Source organism: Adiantum capillus-veneris, chromosome 21, assembly GCF_014529385.1.
Source record: "Adiantum capillus-veneris isolate H3 chromosome 21, ASM1452938v2, whole genome shotgun sequence".
Taxonomy (NCBI): Eukaryota; Viridiplantae; Streptophyta; class Polypodiopsida; order Polypodiales; family Pteridaceae; genus Adiantum; species Adiantum capillus-veneris.
Window position 1 is genome coordinate 30,941,426 of NC_140951.1, and position 20,236 is coordinate 30,961,661.

Sequence of the window (20,236 nt, forward strand, 5' to 3'; positions counted from 1 at the left end):
CTCTCTCTCACACACACACACACACACACACACACACACACACACACACATAGTGTTTTTGAGAGAGAGAGAGAGAGAGAGAGAGAGAGAGAGAGAGAGAGAGAGAGAGAGAGAGAGAGAGAGAGAGAGAAGAGTACAAACATAAACAAAAACGCACACACACATACATAAACAAAGAATGCACACACACATTGAGAGAGGAAAAGAGAGAGAGAGCATGCATAAACAAAAAACTCACACATTGAGAGAGGAACAGAGAGAGAGAACATGCATAAACAAAAAACGCACACATTGAGAGAGGAAAAGAGAGAGAAAGCATGCATAAACAAAAAAACGCACACACATTGAGAGAGAAACTAATTTAACGTCGTAGGAAACTAATTAAAATTAAAAGACCTAAAGATCTAGCCGACGAGGAGTTGAACTCAAGACCTATTATTCAAGAGGGAAATGGCATAACCAATCTATCATACTTGGCATGGGTAATAGAAAGGTTATACCATTTATCTCTTTTTATTGGCACACACATCCACACACGCGCACACACACAAGAAGAAGAGAGTTATAACGTCGTAGGAAACTATCCTAAAAGACGTTAAAGATTAGGTTAGATGTAGACTTACGTTAAATTAGATTTAGGTTTATTTAAGTTAAATTAGATTAGATTTAGGTTTATTTTTAGTTAGATTTACGTTTATTTACGCTAGATTTAGATTTACGTTATATTAGATTAGATTTAGGTCTCCATAGACTGCGATGCCTGCATGAAGCGGGTGAAGAAACCCCTCAATGGAATATAGGGTATTGCTGCCTTCACTCATGGTGGGCTCCGTCGATCCAAAAGTACTGGTGAAATGTCTTCAAAAGATAGGGAAGAAGGTGGATCTTCAGGGCGGCAAGAGTCACTACATCCCTGACAATGACCATCTAGACAACCTCTAGTCATTCAACAACAACTTCAATGTTAGTAACAAGAGCAAGAATGGTCCAAAGGGCCAATTGCTGTCGTCAGATGTGGATGGAGATGAGGCAGCGTCACCACCGGAAGTTAACTCTCACATCTTTAGTGATGAGAATGCCAACTCTTGCCGACTTATGTGAAAAATTATGTGTTAAATCAGTTTTAAGGTTCTTATAATCCCTGTTAGTTTAGTTCTTTGTTTTTAATATAACATAATTTACATTAGATTTAGATTTATGTTATATTAGATTAGACTTAGGTTTATTTAGGTTTACCCACACACACACACACACACACAAGAAGAAGAGAGTTTTAACGTCGTAGGAAACTATCCCAAAAGACGTTAAAGATTAGGTTAGATGTAGACTTAAGTTAAATTAGATTTAGGTTTATTTTTAGTTAGATTTACATTTATTTAGATTTACGCTTATTTACGTTAGATCGAGTCCACGCAAGAATTACTTACGGTTTAGGGTTTAGAGTTAGACGAACAGTGAAAAGATCTACTGTGAAAAGATGTTAAGATGCTGTGAAGTGCTACAACTAGAGAAGAGGCAAAGGGGTTTTTTCCACTATATGCAGTATCATGTAGACGTGGGTCTGTAGATTTCTTGTACCCACAAATATAGGTATTGACCAATAAAGACGAGATAATATTCCGGTGGTTCTGATCTCCGTGCACCTCTAGACCGAGGTGTGCGGGGATTGGACATGACTAGAGAATGTGAGGTAGAGAGAGAGAGAGAGAGAGAGAGAGATAAGACAAAGAATTCCAATAGAATATTAAATTTTTTGTCCAGGTTATAAGATTTTTATCCTCATTATGAGTAGTGACGAGGATGTGGGACCGTCCAACCGAAACACCTATCTCTCAACGAGGGTCTTATGTCCTTGTAATCAATGCAAGCATGCTGTGTGACGGACAAGACGTGTTTCTTTGCAGCACGTTTGCGGATTTGGCGAGTTTGATCCATCTATTATAGATCGAGTTGTTGCCAATTATAACTCGTCGGACTCTGACGCTGGCCAACAAGCAGCAATCTTGCAACCCAATAGACGTGTTCGCAGGCGCTTTGGTCAAGCAGCATATGTGAGGCCACAAGATGTAGCCTCTGACAACTCGGGGGATGATCATGTAGAGCACATTCCCAACGAGGCAATGTTTGAGCCCAAGATTGATGAAATGATCGAGACGATCATGGATTCAGAAAGGCTTATCTATGATGATATGAAAAGTGAAGCCGATACGCCATTGTATAATGGAGCACGTATGTCTAGATTGAAAGCACTCCTGGTTCTTCTCAACATGCAGGCAAAGTTTGGATGGAATGACACTAGCGTCACAGCGCTTTTCAGGTGATCTATTACAATTAGTTTACTTTAATAAAACTCTAAATGTATAATGATCTGATAGATTTTTACACGACTGTATCGTATTTTTATGTTGTGTAGATTGCTTAAAGAGCACATACTACCAACTGACAATGTGATGCCAGATTCCCGAGATGAAGCAAGAAAGATTTTGCGAAACTTGGGGAATACATAGACATGGAGAAGTGTCCGAAATGTGATTCCGAAAGATATCGAGTAGATCTCCATGGGACAAAAATTCCACAAAAGGTTTTGCGACATTTTCCTCTGCTTCCTCGCATCAAGCATTTCTTCGAATGTAAGTCCATGGCCGCCCTAGCATCATGGCACGAGGAGAATAAATCTTCGGATGGTGTGCTAAGAATTCCTGCAAATTGCGTAGCCTGGAAACATATAGATGGAACATGGTCGGATTTTGCCAGGGAAGCTCGAAATTTGCGCTTAGGCCTGGCTATGGATGGCGTAAATCCATTTGGTCAAAGATCAACATCTTACAGTGTATGGCCCGTTGTCATCGTCAACTACAACATTCCCCCATGGTTGACTACGAAGAAGGGGCACCTATGGCTAAGCTTGATTGCGCCAAGGCGATATAAAGTGGAGAATATGGATGTGTATCTTCGTCCACTATTGGAAGAGCTACAACAATTGTGGATTGGCATAGAGGTGGTGGATATGAGCCGACACACAGGACGACGGAATGCTTTGATCAGAGAAATTCTAATGTGGACCATGCATGACTATCCCGGGCTAACAGAATGCCCGGGACACGCTATGGCTAACCATAGATGACGAGCGCATATCTGGGATTTTCATGTGCAATCTCGGTGTTGAGAAGAAGATGACGGAAGATCTAGAGGCTAAAATTTGAACAGTCTAGTCGACGACGTTCTTCTGATGCAGATCCTGTGGTGGCGGAACTCACTTACTTCGGGACGCTACAAGAGATTTTGAGGATCGATTACAGAGGATTTTTTGTCGACTTGTTCGACGTGCAATGGTTCAAGATAATCATGGAGGGTCGCAACGCTACTGTGCGTAGAGGAGAGTCTGGTTTTCTTGAGGTGGATTCTACTAAGAAATGGACTGACCTAAGAGACACTTTCGTACTACCCGAGCATTGTGAACAAGTAAGTATGTAAATAGTTAACATCCCCCTTTTACAAGTTATGTGCTTGAAAGCTCTCATGTAAGTTATGTGGCTCTGGCAGGACGTATGAAGGCTACCATGTGCGAATCACAACGGCATCAATGGAGGAGATCAGAGAAGATGCTCAATCAGAAGCCGCTGCGGTGGTGCCAGACGAGCATCAAGATGCTACTACTCTATATGGGGTGCATGCAGAGGAGCTACAAAATGAAACAGAGGATATGTGTTTAAACGGAGAGCTCTATATAGATATAGGAAGTTATGCTGAGTTATGCGAGGATGAGAGAGAGATCTCTTAAAGCCACAAATATTGTATTTGAACAATTTTGCTCCGTGTTGTAAAAGCTCTGGCTCTCTAAGTACCTTCCATGGTGTATAACGCTCTTTTCTACTCGCGCTCACATCTTTTGATTGAAAATTCTGAGTTTTCGACTTGCCTCTTCTATCACTCAATTCATTGCATCATTGTATTTATATGCGTCATTACGTCATTGTATTTAGAAGCTTCGGTGTTGACGAGACAATCTTCACACTTGTCTAGACACCGGGGCTCTAGTGGTGGCGGTGGCGGTTGTTGTGGGGATTCCGCCGCCGATGCCTCCACACTGCCTCGTGTTCAACGAGGCTCTTTACCCTCCCCTTCTTTGCCCGCCCCCACACTAGCCACAGCATCTCCATTTACACCAGGTTTCACGCGGCTGACTGTTCCTAGCAGCTACACACCTCTACCTACTCCGCCCGGAGCCACCCCACTTGACACTCCTCGCTTCGGGGCCCAGACGCCGGTGGAGACACCTGACATCCGTACCCCCATCGACACGCCGCTAGAGACCCCTGTCGGGACACCCAGGTTCACGCGTCACCGGCCAGAGGGCTTGCCTTACTCCGTCAACTTCAGCGGCGGCATCATCATGGATGATGACAGCAAGAAGGTGATCTCGCGCATGCGTGGTCTTTGCTCTCAGCTATTTAGACACTACATAATACTAAACAAATGGAGTGAAGTACCAAGTGATTTAAAAGCCAGAGTCATCAGCATACTTCATGATGAGTTTCCCGTTCCAACGCGGGATCAGCGCTTCAATGAAGACCTGATGAAGATTCGAATGCGCGAATACTGCAAATACAAGCGTTCCAAAGTGCAAAAAGCAATCAAGCATGGGTGGAACAGGCCAGATTGGCTGGCCAAAGAAGATTGTAAGAATGCGAAGAAAGCAGCGCGCGAGAATCCCGACAAGTGGAAGCAACAAAAGGATGCAGCCAGAGCGCGAGTAGAGGCAGGGAGCTCACACCACTTGGGGAGCGGTGGATGGGCATCATTTGAGGCCGATTTTGTAAGTGTTTTTGCATTGCTCTTTATGTTCGATAGTTTAGGGTTTATGAGTTTTTAAATTCTAACATAATGAAATCTTTGTATGTTTTGACAGTGGTCGATGACAGGACGTGATCCCACACCGTACGAGCGCGAGTCCCACACCGTAGGAACGCGAGTACGCAGGCAGGAAGGGCTTAAATGCCTTGATGGACATTCTCAGTTCTCGCGGCGGCATGGTTAGTATTAGGGTTTACTCTTTTCTATTTTTTGTATTGTTTTATAAATGTCGTTATATGTTTATACTTACTGAAAGCTGTCTTATTGTCTTTTTTTGCAGAATCCGACAGATACGCCGCTTGGACGCGATGAGACGACTGACTAGACAACGTCAGTTTAGCCGTAGCTAGATAGCATTAGTTTAGGGTTTCTCATAGCTTATGTATCATGAGACGGATTTTATACGTCTTTTTGAACCATGTATATTATTACATTTGTCACTGCAGTTCATTTTGCCAATCAATTCTTTATGCCTATGATGGTGTACAATTGTCATTATTACATTTGCCAATCAATTCATTTTGCCTATGATGTGTACAATTGTCAATTTTACGCTTGTCAATTTTGCAAACAATGCGTCTTGTGGGTGACTATTTTGGGTCTATTATCTACCCTTGCACTTTTTTAAAAAAGTGAATCAAGTACAATATGGTTGATGGGTGGCAGGGCATTGAATGCCCTGTCACTAAAAAAAAAATCTCTTGGGCATCGCTATAACCGTCGCTATTTATGGCTCTAAAGCGTCGCTATAGACTTCTGTGTAAGCGTCGCTATAACCGTCGCTATGAGCGTCGCTATATAGCGACGCTCTCGTAGCGACACTATTAGAGACGGTTTTAGCGACGCCGGGGGTTATAAAAACCCAGTGTATTTCCGTCGTTAATAGCATCACAAGAGCACACAACCTCTTGTAGTGTTGGGCAGAGGACAAACAGCCTGCCTTTCCTCTGCCCAAGAAAGTGAGCAGCACCAAAATCAACCGTGCTCCCGCAAAAATTTCGGGAGAGTTCCCTTCGTTTTAACATAAACTTTTCAAAAAAAAAAACCATATGTATACATGAAATTTAAGGCACAACTTGATGGAAGAAATGAAACGAACTTTGTGCAAAACCATAACCAAATTAAAACCATAACCATAACGACCTTCATATATAGCGAACTTTGTGCAAAACCATAATCAAATTAAAACCATAACCATAACCATATTGATCAAAACCATAACGATAACCATAACCACAAACAAAACAATAACCATAACCATAACCATAAAGTTAAACATAACCATAAACAAAACAATAGCCATAACCATAATGTCCATAAACAATAAACAATAACCATAACCATGTCTATACAAGAAAGAAACACAGAGATGTGATTGTGTCTCACAAAACATATATAGAAATCCACTGATGACTCGTGCGTCACAACCTGCACATAAAGGAACAAGTCACAAAATTAGTATGATATTATTTCACATATACTTAATTAATTAAATCAAATCACACATATTATTTGTCTCGATCAAACGTCTCACCTCAATCGATCAGCGAGACTCTACGGCCTCCCAGTCTACAGGCTCTCTTGGGACAGCAAGATCATTCAATACTTCATAAATGCCTCTCCAATATCCATCTTTCTCCTCCTTACATGTTGGGGCTCGATGCATTGCAATATTTTGCGTTTATACAAAAACCAAAGTAATTAAGAATACATGATTCATCGCTCTTGAAAAAAAACACCATAGCTAGGATTAGATTGGAAACTCAAAAACTCATAGAGAAAGGTGTCGAAGCCTCCGTTGCCAAGATGAGATGTGCCCCTGGTCATCCTATGTACCTCCGTGGCAAGACGCTACTGTCTAAACCTCGTGTTCGTTGTCTCGTCGTCCTCCCTGATCTGCTGCCACGACTCGTGTGAGATGCGCGGAGGCTTCGATGAGCCCTGTCTGAAAGCTCGACGAGTTGCATCTCGACGATGTTTCACGGTGTCCCGTGCAACATCCCTGATCCACCTCCTCGGAAGCTCCTCTCAACGTGGAGCAGGCTGATACTGTCATGATGGTCTCCACTATATAATTGAATTTTCTACAATCCTGATGAGACCAAGACGTCATGATGGTGCTAGAAAACTACAGCTCCGTGAGCTGGCGAACCCGCTGTCTCATCTCAGTCCCAACAATATCCATGTCAAACTATCTATCTGGCCGTACAGTATAGACCTTGGAGGCACTAGGATCGTATGTCCCCCAAGGTGTCTGAGGTGTGCTAAGAGCTTAATTTTAAATCAACATCTTCACACAAACACTTGCTGGCCTCGACTAGTGAGGCATCATCGATAAGATCTTGCACCGTATCATCGTCTATCTCTAGCTGCAGACATAACTCTACCCCAACTCATTCTGGCAGATTGTCTTCATCCATTGCATCTTCATCTACAAGTGTCATATCTGCCTCGTCTCTGTCATCCCTCATATATCCGTCAGCTTCCTTTGCCATACCTTCGTCCATCTCATCTAAGTAGTATCTGTGTCGTCTGGCCGACTTTACTCCAGGAGCTCTTGCCCTTCAAATACTTGTTTATTTCTTGGAGCAACTTGAACCACAAACCACCATTGTCGCTCTCGAGGGTCCGATACAAAGATCACTTGATCGCAATGTTCAAGGAGAGCAAATGTGTCGCTTGCATCTGTCCAAACCTTTGTAGAATCTATCTGCACAAGCTTGTTTCCGTCTCTGCGTACCGTTGCATTGCGACCAGAAATAATCACCTTGAACTACTTCACATCCAACAAAAATATCTCAAACCATCTGAAGCTGACTTTCAAGATATCTGACACCAGACCACAGTAATCCAGGTTGCTAGTGCTCTCATTCGTGTCTCTGGCACTGGCCCTACTCTTTTGCATGAAACTAACCATTATCCCACTGTCAAACGTGTTTCTTCTGCTGTCAATTTGTTGTGTTCTGAAATTCTTTCCATGCGACCACAGTGCCATGTACGTATGATACCTCTAGTCACATCCAATAGCCAGCTCTTCCTCTTCTGGAGATATGGGTTCTTTGATCTGTCGAGCTGCTCTCACTGTCTTGTCCAACCATGCCATTGTAGGAAATTCAGGTAGAGGAGCGAGATGGTCTAGCAAGGGTAAGCCTCTAGTCGTCTGGCTTCGCCTGAAATCGTGTCACTCCTTATTGCATCTCTCTTTCTCTTCTTCGTACCTTTCAAGCCATTTTTGCATCGGCTCTGAATTTAGTATACGGAACTTCACGATCTTTTCTCGCATCACGTCGTCCATTTTCTTCAACACCGCTTGCCCCTGCGGCTCCTCTCCCACCAATCTTGCATCCTTCTCATCGCTCCATAGTCGAGGCATTTCTAGGTCAGAAAGGGATAGAAATTCGGTTGTCAAGACAAGAGACTCTTGCACCAGCCATCCTTCTGCCATGCTCCCCTGTGGACGTGCTTTTTGGCGAACAAAACGGTTAAGTGTTTTCATGAACCGCTCTAGAAAGAACATCCAACGGCTGTGGTCCTATGGACTGTACCTGCCACAACAACCTCATCTACTACATGGACGAGTAAGTGCATTTGGATAGTTAGGCAGCTCGTGGGTAGATACTTCTCAATCATGCAAACTGCCTCAATGGAATTAGCCCTTGAGACTGCAATGGATTCCTCTCGTATCTCCTTGGAAGAGATCCGCCGCACTAGCTCTGAAATCTTGTATATACAGGACCGCACTTCCCCCGTTAAACACCCCTTGATTACAATTGGAAGAATAAATTGCAAGAAATTATTCCACTCGTGCGATTTCAGTACTAACAGTTGATCGTCATGGGTGAATGTTGTCTTGAGACACCGCATGCATCCTATTGGCGTCTTGAACTTTGAAATCACCCTTTTCACTTGTCGTTCCTCGCTTTTTAGCAATACCCATGGCGCTCTTGGAAGCTTTGTTTGGCCCACTGCATTGGTGAAAGGCCACAACTCTGGCATCTTTCCAACTAACTGTAAATCATCTCGTGAAGCTCGATTGTCTTTCATTCCCATGATTGTCTTCCAGAGGAGCTCTCCCACATTCTTGAATATATGCATTGGATCCAACAAATGGTTAATTAGTAGATCACCCCAGTACGGCAACGTATGGAGAATGGACAAATGTTTCATTTTTGGAACAGGTTGCCCCTCATGTTGCTCCCATCGGCGACGCCACTCTTGTACTTGCATAGGACAACATTCGACGCATTAGGAAAAATATGGACTCTCCATGGGCCTTGTAAGAATCCCTAATTTTAAGGAAGTATGTTGGGATTAAGGGAGACAAAGGAAATGATGGGGGCTATTTTGGTAGGTCATTTTCTATCTTTCAAGCCTAGAAAAGATGGGGTAAGTAGTGACTAGGAGGCTACCTTCTCTCTCTAGCTTTTCAGCATCTCCTAGAGAAAAGGGGGTGTCATAAAGAGGGAGAGGGACCCTTGTACAAAAAGAGAACCCCACCTTTCATGTTTTTTTAAAAACGCGGCAAAAAATAAACCCTAAAAATTTGAAATTTATTGAAATTTTCAAAAGTAGTCATTTCCCCCCAAAAAGTGACCCCAAACCTATTCTAATATCAAAACATCATTTTTTGCCTCCAAAATCCCTTTCTCTGACTCCATGTCTCCTCTTTGTCTCTCTCACTCCCCTTCCTCAAAGTAGCCATGCCCACCATAGCCAGGACCTGCTGCATCTCCCTCTTCATCTAAATGCTAAATCCTCCTTCTCACTCTTACAGAATTTTGTATCTCCCTCTCCATCTACCTGCTAAAACCTCCCTCTCATTCTCACACACTCCTAGATCTGCCTCTTCATCTACCTGCTAAACCCTTCGTCTCACTGTCACATTCCTCTCTCCTCTCTTCTTTCTATCCATGTACCCTCTTCCATTGTTCACTGTCCTCCCTCAAAAATACCAAGTCTACAGTAAGCCAAGATCTACAGCAACTACCTCTTCATCTACCTTCTCAATCTTCCATTTCAATGTCAACGTCCGCTCCCCTGACCCTACCTCTTCCCTCATACTCAACTTCCCCTATCAACCAAGCCCACCATGATTACAAGCTAATGTAGTTGTCTTCACATCCACCTTTGCCTCTATTGCATCCCACAACACTAATACACAACCGTCACACAAGCTATGGAAAAGACTCTACAATACCCAACTTCTTGCAAGCTATGGAACAGAATATTTCTTTTTCATGTAAGGTGGAGTCACATCATAAACTTTCTAGTTGGAAGGACACAGAAGGGCGCCCCTGCACCACAGGTGGAAACTCCATAGCCATGAGACAGAGATGGATCCCAAGCATAGGAAGGTCAAGTATGTCAAGCAATGGCGATGTTACTTTACACAAGGGCACTGGTTCAAACCTGAGTGTATTTGAGGCAACATTTGAAGAATTTAGATCTGTACTCTATACATGGTGAACATGTATCCATAATGCCCAAAGCTATCAACATAGCTTTTACTTTGTAATCTCAATCATGTTTGAGGTGGTCTACAATGGACATGGTTTTGTAACAACAAGCGCTATGGCTTTAATATATGAAATCTTTGATCTTGCAAATTATTTTCCATGTAGCAATTTCTTTAAATATTTGATTCTTAATGATGGTTTTGATGCTTATACAAGTGTGTCACATGAATACGGTAAATTCTTGGTGAATTCTAGGGGTTCATAACTAATATAGAAAGTGTTGAACCAATGTTGAGAATTATGCTAGTGGGGAGGATTACCCATCACTCATAAGCCTGCATCAAGATGGACCATGTAACTGCATCATGGTAGCATTTTTGAGGATGCAAAACTATATCAACCAATGCTTCAAATGTAGGGGCTAGTTGGTTAGTTTAGGAGAGGAGGCAAGGGTGCCTATTCATGCATTGGATGGAAAAGAGGCATGGGATGGGTTTAGAAAACCTTTATTATCTCTCTCTCTCTCTCTCTCTCTCTCTCTCTCTCTCTCTCTCTCTCTTCCCCCCCCCCAATATCTCTTTGCTTACAGCTAGCTTGCCATGTATGATCAATTATTTTTTGCATAAACTTATAGAGTAGTGTTTTGTACTAATAGAATATTGTCTCCTTTATGGGTAGCTTCTTTATGAATCAATTATCTCTCTCTGTATCTCTCCTTTTTGTGGATGTTATGGCCATTTTCTTCAGCTCTGTTTCACTAGTAGGCCTTTGTGAGACTAAAAAGTGTCTTGTACAACCAAGCAAAGCACCCCCTTTTTCTTTCGAGACCAAAACTAGAGCATACACACTATGGGGCACTATCCTGAAAATCAAAGGGGGGCTTGCAACGCGCCATGGTATGAGATAGCTATTATTGCATGGTTGAGTGAAGTTTGAACATCCTGTAGGACCATGTCAACCATGCCAAAGCAAGCTGCCACAAATAGAAGGCAAGGCAAGGGATGCATAGTCCTTGGGAGGCCCAAAGAAAGCGTGCCACAAGGGAGCGCATTTGGGCCTTCCATAGACCTATGGAAGGCCCAAATGCGCTCCCTTGTGGCAGGCTTTTTTTGGGCCTCCCAAGGTCTATGCACCCCCTGCCTTGTCTCCTACTCTTCGTGCTTGCTTAGTTTTGGGCATGGTGGCCTTGGGACTACAAGATAACCAACAACATCCATCCAAAGAAGCATTTTTCAAGGCAAGGGGTGCATAGGCCTTGGGAGGCCCAAAAAAAGCCTGCCACAAGGGAGCGCATTTGGGCGGTCTATGGAAGGCCCAAATGCGCTCCCTTGTGGAAGGCTTTTTTTGGGCCTCCCAAGGCCTATGCACCCCCTGCCTTGTCTCCTACTCTTTGTGCTTGCTTAGTTTTGGGCATGGTGGCCTTGGGACTACAAGATAACCAACAACATCCATCCAAAGAAGTAGGAGGCAAGGCAAGGGGTGCATAGGCCTTGAGAGGCCCAAAGAAAGCCTGCCAGAAGGGAGCGCATTTGGGCCTTCCATAGACCTATGGAAGGCCCAAATGCGCTCCCTTCTAGCAGGCTTTCTTTGGGCCTCCCAAGGCCTATGCACCCCTTGCCTTGCCTCCTACTCTTTGTGCTTGCTTAGTTTTGGGCATGGTGGCCTTGGGAATATAAGATAACCAACAACATCCATCCAAAGAAGCATTTTGCAAGGCAAGGGATGCATAGGCCTTGGGAGGCCCAAAGAAAGCCTGCCACAAGGGAGCGCATTTGGGCCTTCCATAGGTCTATGGAAGAACCAAATGCGCTCCCTTGTGGCACGCTTTCTTTGGGCCTCCCAAGGCCTATGCACCCCCTGCCTTGCCTCCTACTCTTTGTGCTTGCTTAGTTTTGGGCATGGGAGGCCCAAAGAAAGCCTGCCACAAGGGAGCGCATTTGGGCCTTCCATAGACCTATGGAAGGCCCAAATGCGCTCCCTTGTGGCAGGCTTTCTTTGGGCCTCCCAAGGCCTATGCACCCCCTGCCTTGCCTCCTACTCTTTGTGCTTGCTTAGTTTTGGGCATGGTGGCCTTGGGCCTACAAGATAACCATGAACATCCATCCAAAGAAGCATTTTACAAAACTATAGCTCATATGATATATCTAGAAAAAGCAAACTCATCCTCTACTACAAATGGCTATAGATGGCTCACCATGTACATGATGCATTCTCTACTCATTCTCTGCTACTACAGATGGCTCAAAGTATGCATGATGCATACTCAATTAGCAATCAATACAAGGAATAACTTGTCTTGGGTTTGATCCATGTATCATGTCATTTGTCCATCATAAAAGTGTATCCTCAATAAAGGGGCAATGCCCTTGTGTTCCAAAAGGGTCTCTCTCTCTCTCTCTCTCTCTCTCTCTCTCTCTCTCTCTCTCTCTCTCTCTCTCTATCACTAGTTATCTATCTATGTATTTATGTATCTATCTATCGAATTATCTATCCATCTATCTATCTATCTATTTATCTATCAATGTATTTATCTATATCTATCCGTCTGTCTGTCTGTTTATCCTCCATCTATCTATGTAAAAAAAAATCAAAAATACAAAAAAAATAAAATAAATAAATAAATATATATACCCTATCTCTATCTTGTTTGTTCGTTCTCTTTTCTTTATTTTGATTTCATACTCTGTTTTCCTTGGGGATTTCAAAGAACACAAGCTTATGGTTGAACTTACACAAACTCATATCAAATACAACATAATAGCATGCCATTGCATTATTGATGGCAAAGGTAGAACGAAATGTTTGCACAATGCCAAGAGGGGATTCATGTGTGTGCTTGCAAACATGATGGAATATGATTGCTCTATCTTTCTTGGATTAGGTTTGAGTGTATTCTTTCAAAAATTTGAAGCCTGCCAAATATATTGAGATAAACTCTGAGTGCTCATGAACTAAATGTTTGTTCAATGCCAAAGGAGGTTCATGTCTATGCCTGCAACACAAGGAAATATGATTGCTCTATCTTGCTTAGATTAGTCTTGAGTATGGGATTCTTCTAAGAATTTAAAGCTTGCCACCATTTTGAGATAAACTCTAAGTGCTCATACAACAGAAAATGAATCAAACCTGACCTTTGAGGTTAGATGGCTTACTAGATCTACATGCAGGCACATTGCAAAGGTGTACTTGCTACCAAAAAATCAATTTACTTGATCAATCACTTATGAGCACCAAAAATTTGGCAGGAAGCACAATACACATACAAGATTAGATGAAACAAAAATTGATCACAAGCACAACATCATATAGTTGAAGATTAACTAGAGTGGACAAAAATGTAATGAAACAAGAGTGCTTTCTATTCAAGTAGTTTCATTACAAAGTTTGTAGCTTGTCTACAATAATATCTTGGGATGTTATGTACGGGATCAAATACATTGAATGAAATATAGACTGAGGCAATTGCTATGCTCTTAGCAAGGCTTGTCTCATCATTGATAACTCCATGGACCTCCATATCCACAAATATACACACCACACAAAGACTGTTTAGAATGAGGTTCTGATTGGAGAAGTCGCACTTTCCACTTGACACCAAACCAAGTTGAGCCCAAGCATCCACTACAATATTATCCTGTAATACAACAAATATGGTGTTAGCTACTATATTTTAAATTAGTATACATTGTTGAGTTATATAGATTAGTTCTTATCTATAGCATGCACAACCATAAAGGTACCCAAGAGGCATTCAAGCGGTTGCTTTGCAAGTACGCTGGATAAAAAAATACGTTCACAAATACCATTGTCAAAAAATATGAACACATGCAAATGAAAGAGGACATATCTATAAGATGACTTAGCATTAGACTTACAATGAGGTGCAAATTGGTTTGAAGCTCTCTGGAAGTGGATCTCAGGTACACTATACGCATGTTGAGTGATGGACACCATTCCAGATTTTGTTTTGAAAGCTATCAGTCTTCACTTCCAATGGCGTTCCAGTATGCCTCGACATTCTACTCCATGAGGACCAACACTGAACGGTTGCATGTAGACCCATGAGCCTTGCTAAATACCTGTGGGATCCATTCAATCTTCGAGCTCTTTGTGTTGTGCAGTATGACATTTTGTATCTCCAACTTGGGCCGTTTATGCATGGTATGGGTGGACATGCTTGAGAAGAGGTCGGGTGGCCACACAGTAGAGAGAGATTGGGAAAGGGGAGGGGGGTGAGGGTTGGAGAGAAGGATAGTGAGGTCTACACAGTAGAGAGAGAATGAAGGGGAGAAAGGGAGAGATAGAGAGGATGGAGGGTGAGCTTTTGGCTATGGTGGGATAGTGATGAGCTTTGGGCTATGGTGGGCTGCATTGTGGAGAATGGAGGGGTGAGGGGAGGGAGAGCTAGATAGGATGGAGAGTGAGCATTTGGCTATGGTGGGGTTGACTGTAGAGAGAGTGAGGAGAGGGAGGGGGGACAACTGAAGAGGAGGATAGTGATGAGCTTTGGGCTATGGTGGGCTGCACAACACAGAGATAATGGAGGGGGGAGGGGAGGGAGAACTAGAGAAGATGGAGAGTGAGATTTTGGCTATGGTGGGGTTGACTACAGAGAGGAAGTGAGGGGAGGGGGTAGGGGAGACAAGATTGTGGGGGAGAGGGAATTTGGAGAGAAAAAGTGACTTTTTGATGTTTGGTTATGTTTTGGGCAATTTTAGAGGGGAAACGGTCATTTTTGAGACTTTTCAAAAATTTCAAAATTTTAGGGTTTTTTGACCTACGCAATTTTTCTTTTGGGGTCCCTTTTGGTCAAGGGTCCCTCTCTATGCTTTATGACACCTCTTTCCCCCTTTTTACCCCCCCCCCCCAGTCTACCTCCCCTTTCTCTCTAGGAATCAAGCATTGAAGAGGGGGACAAATAGGCTACCCCCCTATCTCTCCTTAGGCTATATGTGATATCCCAAGAGCCCTCTCATTGGTCCTCCACTAACCCTTCCCTAATCAAAAGGGCCCTAGGAGAGTCCATATTTTTCCTAATGGCAACCAAGCTGACCTTCGCGCAAGTGATGGCCATTTGGAAGATAACCATGGTGGCATTGATAATTGTCTTTCGAAGCGAGGCAGAATAGCACACATCCAAAGACGCCCCGCAAATTGGACATGCATTGTATCCCGAATTGTAAGCCCTCCATATATTAAAGCATGATTCAGTACTACACAAAGTGCTTGCGAATAGCGAGAATTTTGTAAATCATCCACCATTACCAGAAGCTTCACCTTATCCAGGCCAATCACGCATAGTCCACATAAGAAGTCCATGGATCCTTGCATGTTGTTGTTCTATTGGTTCAACCGCATCTGCTATGTCGATCCCATGCCATAACTCCTGGAGATCGTCAACTAGTGGTGCTAGATAAACATCCATGTTTTTTGCCTTGAACTTACCAAGCACAATCAAGCCTAATATCAAATGACCCTTCTTGATGGCAAGCCACGACGGGAGGTTGTAATTGACAAGGCACACAGGCCAAGTGCTCCATGACGAGCTTCTCAAGCCAAATGGATTGACTCCATCCATTGCCATGCCCAAACTCAAATTGCGTGGTTCACTCTTAAAATGTGGCCACGTATCTTCAATGTGCCTCCAAGCCTTTGAATCAGCGGGCACCCTAAATGTTGCGTCAGTGGATCTATTTGTAGAATGCCACCGCATCAACTTTGCAATGGAACCACAACGAAACATGATTTTTATCCTCAGAATAATAGGGAAATGCCGCAACACTTTAGCTGGCACTGACTTGCCAACCGCATCTTGTTTGTAGCGCATTCTTCCGCACGTAGGACACGACAAACAATCTGCGAATTCATTGCGAAAAAGAATGCAATCATTTGGACATGCATGAATCTTGTTGTAGGCCAAGCCAACTGAGGTCAATAGTCGTTTTGCATCTGGCCAGGAGGGGGGCATTTCATTGCCAGCCGGGAGTAGTTGCTCCCGCAACAACCTGTTTAAGCCACATTCAATTAAAAGCTCCCCAAGCACGTCACCGTTGCAATCGGAAAATCTCCTTTTGTAAGTTATGTACCTAAACAAAGCAGTGAGGCTTGCATCTAACCACCTGTACACTGACTGCAGATTCAAAAACGACAGACAAGTACGAAGCATAGATATTTTGGCACCTTCATAGATTGGTTGACATGCCAACTTTCTCGTGTTTTTTTTTCCCCACCACCACCAAAAATTCGTATAGCTTTGTTTACTTTTCCGGCGTGTTTGCCTAAGAAAAATTTTCGCTCGCTCAGTCGGTTTGCTTTTAAAGGTCTGAAAGAAGGCATCCAACATCTCCTCCATGCCGTCGTCTTGTGTCTTTAAGCCCTCCTTTGCTTCCATCCTTGGCTCTGGATTGGACCTTTACGCATAATCCTCTCTCTCTCTCTCTCTCTCTCTCTCTCTCTCTCTCTCTCTCTCTCTCTCTCTCTCTCTCTCTCTCTCTCTCTCTCTCTCTCTCTCTCTCTCTCTCTCAGATGTAGGTGTTATGTCGCGAAAATCAATGCCCATTCCGTAGGAGTCGTATCGTAGATTCTCTACGGTTTTTCTAGCAAACTCTCTGTACTTGTGCACATGCTCATTACATATCCTACGCTTGCACAGGATTTGATACTTGCAGAGCATGCACGAGCATGCAATCTTTTCCTCCATGTTAGTTGATGACGTTGCCATCTACAATGATTATTAATGTTGTTTCAATATATATACTCCTCACAATGTAAACTACCTCACATTCTCTAGCCTTTCTTGATCTCCGCACCCCTCGGTCCAGAGGTGTAGGGAGATCAAGACCACCGGGTCAAAATCTTGTCTTTATTGGTCAAATCCTATATGGGTAGACACATACGTGCTCTCCCGGGTGTACATGACTATGCATGAAGTGGGCCAAACCCCTTTCCCTCTTTTAGTTCCATAGTTTCTTCTAGAGGGAGAGAGAGATAGAGAGAGTTTCTGTCCTTTTTACACAATTGGTCAACCAAGCTAACTCTTTCACCACTACTTTCTCTATCTACTACTCTCTCTCTCTCTCTCTCTCTCTCTCTCTCTCTCTCTCTCTCTCTCTCTCTCTCTCTCTCTCTCTCTCTCTATCCATCTCCGTAGCTATCTCTTGTTAATTCTCTCTCTTTCTCTACCGCTATCTCTGGCTCTCTCTCTCTCTCTCTCTTTACCTCTCTCTCTCTCTCTCTCACTCTCTCTCTCTCTCTCTCTATATATATATATATATATCACTCTCTATCTCTCTATTTCTCTCTCTCTACGTACCCTCTCTCTCTCTCTATTTTCCTATCTCTCTCTCTCTCTCTCTCTCTCTCTCTCTCTCTCTCTCTCTCTCTCTCTCTCTCTCTCTCTCTCTCTCTCTCTCTCTCTCTCTCAAGAAAGGTTCTTATATTACAATGTTAGTTTACAGTTTACAGTTTGCTCAATATGAGCATACATCGTTGCTGGAGTTCCTTATCTCCGAGGGTCATGACATCTTCAAGCACCCTGTTTTTTATTTCTTGTGATGGAATCCTAGTGCTCGATACATGTACGTGATCATAGAAACTTATATTCCTCATGTTCCAGATGTACCATACATACCAAAGCCGGAAAGAATGCAGGCAAAAAAGCATTGCTGAGTCATGTGTTTTGAAGAATCCAAACATGCATGTGAACTTTGTGAACTTGATTCCCCAAGCTTGATTCCACCAAAACTTGAATCATTGCCACCATTCCGTGACTTGACTGCAATCCCAAAAGATGTTTCTCACTGTTTTGTCTCTATGACATACGCTGCAGGCTCCTGTTCCAGTTCCCTTTTTGAGCATAAGCATGGCTAAGGGGATAGCTCCCATCACTACCCTCCACATAAATACCTTAATCTTAAATGGCGATCGAAGCGTCCACAAGCTTGAAAGTACTTTAATCCACAAGTCATTAGTTTGTGACATAGACCATTTTTGATTGCACCTAATGGCTACATCAACCTCAATATGGAGAGCAGCATAAAACTTATCTGTTTTGCATGACCACCAACTTTCATGTGAAGAGGGTAGCTGCCAGTCTTTGTGTCTATCCTCTGCATTGACCAAAGTGATATGAGGTAAGGGGTGAACCAATGCGCATAAATGGTTCCAAGCTAGCCTAAGCCCATTGCCGAGTCTAAATTCCCTTCTTGCTAACAAGAAACTCTTTTGGAATGTGACTAGCATCCATAATCTGGCTAATTTGTACTATGCCTTTTTTGAACATAGAAAAGGCTTTTTTTCCAATGAGCATTGCTAGTGGTGTCTGAAATACATGGCTCCAAAAAACACTCTTAGCTCCTATCGAATTCCATGTGTATTGTTGGTGGCCATTCCAATGGAGTTTAGAGGCAATAATCTTCCAAGATGTAATCAGCATTTGCGACACAATGAACCCAGTTTTAATGGGTGCTGCAGTAAAGAGCTTATCCCATGATGTAATATTCCAAGTGCCATGAAAATATACCATGGAGCAGTCGATGAGGTACCATAAGCATAGGGACCAGTAGGTATCTCTTTGTACCATATGTTGCATGAGAGGCCCCCTCCTAGCATGCACATGTGTTGTAAGATTCAATATGCCCAATCCTCCATGCTTCATAGGCATGGTGAGGTGGTCCCAGGCAATAGGAGCAGCAGACGCTTTTTTCTTTCCCCACAAGAATCGAGCCAGGGAAGATTTGAAAGGCTGTAGGGATTTCTCTGTCCAATCCAGGAGAGGTATATAGTACAGTATACATGGCAAGAGGATAGCCTGGATAATCCGCAGTCTTACATGTAATGGACACTCTTCGCAGTGCCAAGAGGCTACCTTCGTCAATACTCTCTCAAGAACCCATTCTCGAAGACATTTCATGGACACTTCCACTCCAACTGGGTAGCCTAGATGTTGAAATATGTGTCCTTTTGGTAGCCTCTTAACATTCTAGACAAGCGTAGGAAATTTTTTGGCAGTAACGTCTATCAGTGTTGATTTTGCGAGATTTATGTGCAACCCTGCTGCAAGGGAGAAGGTAGACAGAAAACCCATACATCTAGCAGTGTTAACATTATTGGATCTCTCATTCTCTCTCTCTCTATTTCCCTATCTTTCTCTTTCTCTCTCTCTCTCTCTCTCTCTCTCTCTCTCTCTCTCTCTCTATCTCTATATATATATATATATATATATATATATATATATATATATATCACTCTCTATTTCTCTCTCTCTCTCTCTCTCTCTCTCTCTCTCTCTCTCTCTCTCTCTCTCTCTCTCTCTCTCTCTCTGCGCGCACACACACACACACACAAATGACCCGAGGGGCGCACATCTCTGACACACTCTGGCACCACACACTAGACTAGAGCAAAGAAGAAAAAGGGAAAGGGGGGAGACGCTGCCACAGTTTGTAATGAAAGCTTGAATCCATTAAAAAAAAACCATATACATACTCCATATCCTATGCTCTAGGATGAACCATGGTCCCTTTTTTAATGAACCATGGCACATTCCTCCCTCATCTCATGCTTTACTAGCACATCCTTGACGAGAAAAACATTGCTCCTTTGTAGCTTCCTTCCTCATCTCAGAGTTCCTGCTACAAATGCCAAGAGCCTTCTATGAAACTCTCCCCATTTTTGTTGCAAGATCTCTCTCTCTCTCTTTCTTGTTGTAGGAGATCCTCTCTCTGCTCTTGTTGTAGGAGCTCTCAAAAAGGCAAAAAATTGTACCATTATAGGGAAAGAAAGCCCCTTTGTTCTTGGACACTTTTTATTTTTATCTGGGCTTTTCCTTTTTTTAGCTTGTTGCATGTCAAGCTCCAATTTACTATGTTTTTTCCTTCGACTCCAATTCTTGCATAATCTCTCCCCTTCCTAGGGGTTGCCACAAC

General features: G+C 43.0%; 1 pseudogene; it reads right to left on the minus strand.

Moving 5' to 3' along the window:
- Positions 1-17,768: 17,768 nt before the first annotated feature.
- On the minus strand, positions 17,769-19,221 carry LOC147430728 (uncharacterized; annotated as a pseudogene).
- Between the last annotated feature and the right edge of the window lie 1,015 nt (positions 19,222-20,236).